Source organism: Ceratosolen solmsi, unplaced genomic scaffold (genome assembly GCF_000503995.2).
Source record: "Ceratosolen solmsi marchali unplaced genomic scaffold, CerSol_1.0 scaffold23, whole genome shotgun sequence".
In the NCBI taxonomy this organism is placed as follows: domain Eukaryota; kingdom Metazoa; phylum Arthropoda; class Insecta; order Hymenoptera; family Agaonidae; genus Ceratosolen; species Ceratosolen solmsi.
In genome coordinates, this window is record NW_011948430.1 from 4,506,374 (window position 1) to 4,516,274 (window position 9,901).

The following is a 9,901-nucleotide window of genomic DNA, read 5'->3' on the forward strand; positions in this document are numbered from 1 at the left end:
TCCCTCTTGGACTCCAGCTTTACGTAATCGGGCCTCCCGCGCGTCCAGGACTCTCCCGGACGCCGCGACGAGGGACGGCGATCCACGCGCGCACCAACGCGCTCGCGCACTCGGGCGCCTCCTTCTCGCTCTCCCTCGCCATTCAAGATTCCGTGGCCGTCGCTCGGGCCGCGCGATCCCCACCGCGTTTCAGTCCCCCTCCCGCCCGAACGCGACCACCGCCATCTCGGCGGTCCCACGGCCGACGGATCTCGCGCCGTTCGCCAGAGTAACCGCGGCTCCCGGACCAGCAGCCAGAAGCCGAGGGCGAGCCGCGAGGCCCAGCGCGAGTAAGTCTCGCTCGTTAAGGACCTCTCCCTCTCTCCCACTCACTCCCGCTCGTTCCATCGCGCGCGAACGCACTCGCGCTCGCTCTCTCGCTCGCGCACCCACACCCACTCCCACGCAAAACGCGCGCGCGCTCAAATAATCAGAGAGTACAGGTACGCGCGCGCGCACGCAACGACGGTCACTCATTCGCTCGCTCTATCCCCGTCTCACTCGGGCGAATACGTGTATGCGCGCGCGCACACTCAAGGAAAAAGCCGCACTTCGTTACCTCGCTGCTTCTCCCCACTCCACTACACCGGACGACGAGGACGCACCCACGCCCGCGAGTGATATTACGTAAGAGTGCGGATGCGCGCCTTTTCTCGACGAAGAAAGTGCCTCGGTGCCGAAGCTCCTCGTACGCGCGCCGTCTTTCATTGAGCAAACGGCCGCGCGACACCTCTCCCCCTCAATCGAGTGCCTCGCTAACGACTCCCTTGAATCGCTAGCCCGGAACGCAACCCTCGAGCCGCGTATTAATAGCAGCCCCGCTGAGCCTTTCGAGCCCTTGGCTGAAGCAGTCGAGTGCCACTGACTTCCCTCTATCATCGCCGGACGAAGGGAGGACTCGCGTTGACGCGACCGCGTGACTCTCGCTTGTGTGCGTCATCGTTCCGATTCCCGCATCCCGGTTGTGCCTCGGAACCGCGACCTTAGACGACCCTGCCGATGGGAGTGACGTCGCCGTCGTTTAAAATTGTGATTGCGCCGCGCTTTTTCCACTCCTTCTCTATACGCCTTATTATTATTATTATTATTATTATTATTATTATTATTATTGCGCCAAGTGAAACTGTTCGGTTGGGATCGCTCCGCATTTGCATCGTTTGCCTAAAACGCATCGTCGATTCACACTCGCTTTATTAAAAGGCTACACGTGCAATTTGATTATCATACACACGTGCATAAAATAATCTTTACGAGTTTTTAAATGGCGTCATTACGTATGCGTGCGTAGGATGCTTTGCAAATAGATATTGAAAACAGTTAACGCTGCTTTAAATTATTAGAAATATTGAATAAGTGCCTGTCCGTGTAGAGAAGGACGTTTCCTGCAAAGTCAAGAAAAGAAAACCACTTGGTAAGAATTAAATCATATTTTACATAAACATACTCGCTCTCGCGCAAACACACATAGTCATATACATACTCTGCATGTGCACACACGAGCATTTAAACAAACAAATGAACCAACCAACCAGCCAACCAACGAATGTATGTACATTGATATTTAAAAGCAGTTTACATTTAATTGCATTCAACGACGTGTGGCACTTTATCCGATTACGTTAATAAATAAGCATTTAAGCGCGATGTGCAATTTATTTAATTTGTACGACATTTAACATACGCGTGGAATAAACGTCGGAGTTTCACTATGATTCTCCGAAAAGTGTTATGATTATTTAGCCAACTATATTATATTCGACTGCACTGCTACTCGGTGTTTAGAAAGCGCAATAAATAAATGTTTGTACACGCACCTGTTATTTTGATAAGCATCGCGATCATTGAGCAATAAGTTTGCCCACCCGCGCGCCACGTTTTTCCTTCGCGTTTTGCCGCGTTGAAGCTGTAACGTCGATGCGAATACATCGGCTATCCGATGACTTTATTGTGAGAACCCGTTGCTCCTTTTTATCAGCCTCGGTATCGTTGGCAAACATTTCGAAAACCGCCTCTTTTCATGTGAAAATCCAATCGGAATAATCAGCGTGTTTATTTTTAAAACAATGGCTATATTCCGAAGGCTTCGTGTCGAGTTGTAAATACGTAACGTAATGGTGCTTTCAACGGCTATGTTATGTATCATAATAAGGGTCCGTAATTTTTAAAAGTCTTATTTAATCATGACCATGAAATTCGTCAGGCGTTTCGTACGTAATCTTTGGGGTGGGATGGGGCAGGGGGGGTGGGGTTGGAAGAACGAAGGAAAAGAAAAAGAAGAAGGAAAAAAAGAATAATGAAAAAAATAAGGAATAAAGAGAGAGAGAGAGAGAGTGAGTGGGGGGGGCAGGCGGCGAACGCCTCTAATATAATCGCTTGCTTTATATTTCATGCGAATAATTACAATGTAACCAGTTCATCATTCGCGCTCATGCATATTTTCTTCAAGATGACGAGCACTTTATTAATGCAATTCTGCAATTGTTGTATTCTGGGGAGTTGAATAAAAAGAAACAGTTAGGCCACGATTATTCTTTAAAAGGCTCTTAAAAATTCGTATTTGCTCTGCAGGTCGGTGGATTCCCCCTTACACCAAGACCAACAGATTTACGTTCTAAGATTTGCTTTTATATTCTATTCTTCCAGCACCTAAATTATCTTATATTCATCTCCTACAATTGGGCCTGTTTGATGGGACCCGAGCTAATTGCCAGTTTTCCCGCGACAAGTGCGCACCCCCATTCGAATCACTCTTTAATGGTAAAATGATTGCGTGTGTCGTACGATATAATGGATTATTAAAGGAAGTTTTAGCGTAAAGAAGAGATAATGCTGCGGCATGCGAGTCAATTGGAATAAATGATAGGCTAAATAACGAGATGGCATTAAGATTTCATAATTTTCGTTCTAAATGAATCATCGTTTGATTGATTCCCATTGACGAAGGTCTATAGTCCATCGATGATTTCTATTACTCACGCACACGCGCACGCACACGCACAAAAGCTAATACGTCAGTTAGGAGTTGCCTTGTAATACAATCTTAATTCGAATCTTAATTGTAAAAGCAATGTTTCAAAGCACTTCTCATAATTATTCTCTAATCGAGGCTCTGATTTATTTGTTTCGAAAAAAGGAAGAAAAAAAAAATAAAGAAAAAGTAAGAGAAAGAGAAAGAGAAAAAGAAAAGAAACGCCTAACAAGCAAAAAATACACGAAAATGGGAAATGAGCGAGGAATAAAAGTCTCGCGGAAAGAATCCTTTTATTATCTGTATGAGATCGAATAGACAACTCGTTGTTTTCTGATGATGTATGATGTAGGATGCGATGGGTGTTTGGATTTGGCTAGGAGTTCGCGTCGAAATAGCGCAGAGAGAAAACGCGGGAGAAAGTTCCCGGAATAATGATACGAATCGAATTGCAATTTTCTCGGGATTTTGAAAAGTGGCGAGGAGGTGGCTTGGTGAGAGGAGGGAAATAATATGGAGTGGTATGGAGTGGAATAATTAGCTTGTCGATGAGGACTCTGGAGGGGACGGAAGAAAATCCCGAGCCGCCCAACTTTATTTACCAACGAGCATCAATTTATTATCGTGAAATCGTGAAAATCCGGACCCATGATTTCGAGAGAACAACAGCAACGACAACGACAACGACAAACAACAAAACAACGAAGAAGAAAAACAAAGACACCAGCAACAAAAGTACGGGAAAATACGGAGATGATTAAAAAGAGAAGGGGAAAGAAAATTCCTCGCTCGCCCGTACCCGGCAAATGATAAATAGTTAAACAAACTAGTTGGCAAACATTCAAGGTCGTCGCGACAACCAACGCGCCATTATTTTGCATCGCCGTCGGAGATTTATCGCGTAGCTTATTTTAAGAACTGCGTAACGAGTTTTTTCCTCCGCTGCGAAAAGAGCAGGGAAGCATAAGGCTTTCGAAGCGGAGTAACGCCGAATCGGCTGCATTTTGCAAAGCGCTCGCTCACCACAGCCGCTCAAATCGAATGAAATCAGCAGCGGGCAGTTTAATCACAAGGCTGAATTCGTTCGCCTGTGGTGTCTGGCGAATGATGGAGGGGCGGGAGGGAGGGAGGGATCCGGGGGCGTACGGGGAGCAGAGAAGGAGAACGAAACGAAAGAAAATGAAATAACGAAAAAACATGAAAAGAGAGGGGAAAAAAGGGCGAAAAAAAAAGGACAACAAGAAGAAAAATGGAGGAAAAAGAAGAAAATAGATTAAATTGAAAGTACGTCCTCTTCGGAGTGCCGTAAATTCAAACAGACGTCCTTGAGAGTGCGACTTTGGAGCACCAAAGTGCACCAGTGCTACGAGGAATATATAAGTCCTCGGGTCCTTCTCGCCCGCGGCGGATTAAGCGCAAGCTCGCGCATCCTGCCGGAACAGGTGCTCCTCGCGATCGGCGTCCTTGGGGAGATCACGTGGTGCGCCGTTGTGGCTACCCGACCACCCACGATGTGCTCGCCCTGAATGGACCGCTCACCGGGGTGCGCTGCTACCGGGGAGTCGGCGTGTTCCGCTTGGTCCGTCTCGTAAAATCAGCCGTTGCGAGATCGTAACGGTTGGCGGGGCATGGAAAGGGGCAGAGGAGAGACGGGTTTGGAAACAGAGAGTGAGAGAGAGAAAGAGATGAGAGAGAGAGAGATAGAGAGAGAGAGAGAGAGAGAGAGGCGGACACAGACAGTGCCTATACACGTCCTTTATATAAAACGGATAAATGCCTGTCACTTTAACGTAGGCCTTGTGACGGACGTAAGCGATGTTAATCGTTTACGCTGATGCTTTTTATCGCTCCGATAAAATGTCGTGTCGGTTGTAAAAGTATGCGTATGCTATATTGGAGTGCTTCGATCCGTCCGGCGGGAACTGCACGGCCTCTTAATTGCATACATGTTTTAGAATGTTTGGGACGTTAGTTTTATACTCCTCTGGTATTTTGTTATTTGCTGAATAAATAATGATAACGATAAAGGTTTCGTTTTAAATTCAAGTTCATATATCAGAGGCATTGGTTTTATCGCCGCGGCCCGTCTCATTCATAAACACAAAAGAATCTCTATACTTGACGTACAAATACAAATACATGGCAGCGCGCATTAAAAAATGCAGCGATGAGTTTAAATGAGCTCGCCTACGGGCACCACTCATCTCCCAAGAATTAAGCGTTATTTTCGTCATTTAATAATTCAATTACATTCTTTAACGACGGGGACAAAACAAAAAACATAACGCAAAAACAATGAAAAACAAAAAAAAAAAAACAAAAACAAAAATAAAACAAAAAACAAAAAAAGTCGATTAGACAAGTTCAGCGAGCACGGCCTTCGCTCCATTCAAATGAGCCAGGACGTTTCAATAGAAATGCAAAACTCAGTCGATGAATAATTTCGTTAATACAAGCAAAAAAACGGGGTAGGGGGGGAGGGGAGGGGAGGGGGGGGCGAAAACCGAGGGGAGGGGGGGGGGAGAAAACAACAACAACAAAAGATAAAGAAAAGAGTGTGGAATAAAAAAAGGCGTTAACGTGGCTGGGTCGTTGGAAATAGCGGCTTAATAAGAATAATATAATGGAAATAGAAATGACAGTAACCAAGTCAACAAAAGATGCCATTATTCACGGCCAGCGACGATTATTCCCACACGAGCGCGAGTTTTTCGTATCGAGCGACTCCGGCACTGCATTAAGAACAAGCACATCCTTATTTCACCAACAGGTGCTAATCTATTTTTGTAGCTGTTGTTCTCGGCAAAGGCCAAGAGACATTGCGCAACGCCAACGCCAGCGCTAATGAGTTTGCAACCAAATCCACGCAAAGCTCGCGCGAATAGCGCCCGGTTTCCCGACCGCGCATTTAAATCACTGGGTCACACTGGGAAAATGCCACCCCGCGTTACAGTAGTGCAGTGCCGAACCAAGCCAGACGCGGCGATTTAAACGCCCAGGTCGCCTGGTCCCCCGCTCTGTCCGCTTCCGCCCCTCCTCGAGCCTACGTCACCGCGCCGACGGAGAAACCGGATTTTCGTTACTCGCACCGGCGTCGCTCTAATTGTCATGTTTATTATCGCGGAGCCGCAATTTTTCGGCCCTTGGCACCTTTTTGCCGGGCGATTTATTCGGCTGGTGGGACCGGCGTCGCGTTGCTTTATCGGCCTCGTTATTACGGCTCGGCAGACCGAGGACTCGGATTTTTATCGCGTGCTTCTTTGATTCTCATCGCGTGGCCGAGATTAAAAAGGAGGAGCGTTTTATTATTACGGCGGCGCTCGATGCACTCTTTTCACGAAGTCACGGGCAGGGCTCTTTTATCGCGCTGTGTGTTTACATTCGAAAGTACAGTGTTGAAATTCAAGTATTACAAGATCGTTGTGGCAGTCATTGAGAGCTTGTACGTGCTATTTCCTTTTTTTCTTTTACCGCTTTTTTTTTCTTCTTTTTTTTCTTTTCTTTTTCCTTTTGCCTCTTTCTTTTTGCTTTGGATAATAAAGCGTGAACGCTTTTTCCGTTTTATGCACTACGGTGCTCGGCTGGATTTGCATCCTCGTGGAGGACGATTCTTTCAACAACGAATGCCGAAGTGTGATGTAAGGTGCGGTCGTTTACGCTTTTTATTTTTCAACGCCGCTCGTAAATTCTTCCGCCGAATATTTTTTATGCACTTTGCTCGAGTATCTCTCATCGGCCGGCGATAATTTCATTAAATCTGTGGATTTTGTTTTTCCCTCGTCAATGTAAAGATCGGACGTTAAAATTAATTTGTTTACTCGGCAAGCAAGCAGGCACACTACTTTAACGAAATAGTCCCAATAAGTTAATTCAAAACCAGTTTAACGCATTAAAGTGTTTCAACCGCTGATTGTAAATCGTCGCCAAGCATTTGTGCAACTGAACTTTTCTAACTTATCGTTGAATCTATGAGGAATTGCCTCGTAAAAGGCCCGCTTTAATCAAACGAAATTGAGAGACAAAGACTCGCTCGGCCGACAAAAACAAGCGCATAGAATGAGTTTTCCATCAGCCGCGATAACAAATCCATCACACTCGTCCGTCACAAAATCATTGGCATTTAATGAAACCACAAAGCAAAACAACGAATAATACGGAATAAAAAAACAACAAAACAGAAACGGAAAAAAAAAATAAAATAGAAGAAGAAAAATTTTAAAGAAATAAAAGAAACAAGACTCGTCATCGTCGTCGTCGTCGTGGTCGTCGTCGTGGTCGTCGTGGTCGTCGTGGTCGTCGTCGTCGTCGTCGTCGTCGTCGTCGTCGTCGTCGTCACTAGAAAAGCCATGACGAATCGGCATTGAACTAAATGCATCGACGAACGTAACATCCATAATGGCTTATTCTCATGCAAACGTCGAGGACAAAAAAAAGGAAGCGTGCTTCCGATCCCGAAGGATATCACAAAACGAGTCGATCTTACACTCTCGGCTTTTAGTCGCGATGTCTTTTCACGCTTCGACAGACGAGCCTTCGATTTTTATCGTTGAATCATGGAGAAGGCACCTTCCCCTCAGATGCGTCGCGACGCTGTCGTTCCCCGTCACGCAGGTGCACGCGTTGCGCAATGGGCAGCGCCGTGGCGCCGAGGCTTTTTTTCGGCAACTACGGCGATTCGATTGGGATTACGATTGCGCGGCCACGCACATACCGTATTATCACGCTTGGGGTTGCGGCTAAGTGCGCCGTCGACACGCGTTGATGGTTTTGATTGTGCTCACCGAGGGATGCATTAGCTTTAACGCACAAATGCGCTTACTGGCATTCATTCCCATTGAAATTAGCTGATTGGCAATTTTCTTGATGCCCCAATGGGCATTCAGTCGGAGACTAAATTCACATCTTCCATTTTAATATGTCAATAGCTCGTTGCTTTCGTCACTCCATCGATTGTTAATCGTGGCTTTTCCATTAGCATTTTTTTTTTTTATGCATACGTTGAGAGAGAAAAATGTGCCATAATGCCAATAGAGAGGCCTCGAGTAAAGGAAAATTGTCGCTTCAGCTTTACTCCCTCTGGCGTTTCATCTCTCTCTCTCTCTCTCTCTCTCTCTCTCTCTCTCTTGATATCTTGATTTTTGGATTTTATTAAAAGTCTTACATTTGAATCTTTACAAAAGTATGAAATAATTCATCTACATATGAAACAACAACAACCAATAACAATAATAACACTAATAATAATAATAATAATAATAATAATATATTATTATTATTATTATTATTATTATTATTATTATTAGTGTTGTTATTATTATTATTATTATAGTAAATGTTGTTGTTGTTGTTGCTGTTGTTGTTGTTGTTGTTGTTGTTATTATAATCGACATCCTCGTGGTTATCGTTATCTTTATCGTCTTCGTCGTCGTTGGCATCTTCATTATTATTGATATGATTCCAGGCTATAAAATTAATATAAAGGTGGAGAATTGGAACTTTTGCCTTCCATATGCGAACGATCGTTATCGGCTACATATCAAATGATGCGAATTGCTAAATTCTTAATAACTTAAGCATTCTTTGTTCTCGCAATACTGATAATAAAATACTAAGAGCACTATATAATACAAATATCCGCTCCATTATACGTCTGATAAGCTATCGATAAATAATAGGATCAACGCTAGCCTACTAATTAAATAATGTTACCAATTTCATTTTCAATTCACAGTCAAATAACATATTACGAGTCAATAAGATGTTGAGATATAATCGGAAGTGAGCAAACAAACTTGATAACAATGGCTCGAAAACTAATACAGGTGAGGAATTTCGAGAAACGAATTTCGTGCGCTGTAGATTACGAGCAGCCGATATACTACTTTCTAATTATGTAAACAATGGTGGAATCTTGAATTTCCATCGCGTGCATGCGTATGTTATTTCCTTTATAATAAATAAAACATCACGATGCAGAATTTAAGATACATAGAATACGCAGTTAGAACAATTCTCTATATGTAAGTCTTGTATGGCCGTTTCCAATGATATAATACGCACATTATAAGTTCTAATGTCGATCGATATCTGTTTAACGAGGTTAGAAAGATTTTTTATTCAATAGTTGAATCCCGACAATCATCCATTGCTTTGCAAAGATGTGTTATACGTAAGGATAAAGAGGCGATATTATATGCAATTATTAATAGAAAAGCACGAATATAAGGGAAGTGAATAATATTCACATTCTGGCATAATTACAATATTGTCGAGAATAATAATGCCGGTGCTGTGGTATAAAAATTATCCAGGCTTAAATATAATTTCGGTGTCACTATTAAGGCACTTTAACAAAACATTCGATAAATTATTAAGCGCAATAATGGGAAAGTAGGTTGAAGCATAAAATACAAATCATCGTACAATACGCGCATTACGGACAAAGAAACGCTCTTGTGTTTTTTTCTTTTTCTTTTCTTTCTTTTTCTTTTGCCTTCCTTTATTCGTCACGTCATTCAAAAGTCGCACAGGAAGTCCAGGTTATATTTCGCGAGTCTTGAAACGAAAACAAAACGCCTACGAGAGAGACCCTCGATGAATATCGATAATTTTCCCGGCGCCTCCACACCCAAAAAATCTGCGTGGGTGCGGTCGTGGTGTTGATAAGAGCGCGACCTCCTCGTCAGACAAATAGATACTTGGTCAGATAGATGAATGGATGGTTGAGTAGTTAGGTAGATATGTAGATAGATACGTAGATAGATAGTTGGATAGAGATAGAGATAGTTAGATGGTGTGCGTGTGTGCGTGTGTGTGAGCGAGAGAGAGAGAGAGAGAGAGAGAGAGAGAGAGCGTGTGTGCGCGCGCGTGCGTGCGAGTGGAAGGGCGAGGGGC

At 43.9% G+C, this 9,901-nt stretch overlaps 1 protein-coding gene across 1 annotated transcript in view; it reads left to right on the forward strand.

Annotated features, from left to right (window-relative positions):
• Positions 1–279: 279 nt before the first annotated feature.
• The window catches only part of chas (chascon), a 42,579-nt gene continuing 32,957 nt past the window's right edge, over positions 280–9,901 (forward strand). Inside the window, exon 1 of the mRNA XM_011501992.1 lies at positions 280–329. The gene's annotated coding sequence lies outside the window, so the exon portion shown is untranslated. The remainder of the gene's footprint in view (positions 330–9,901) is intronic.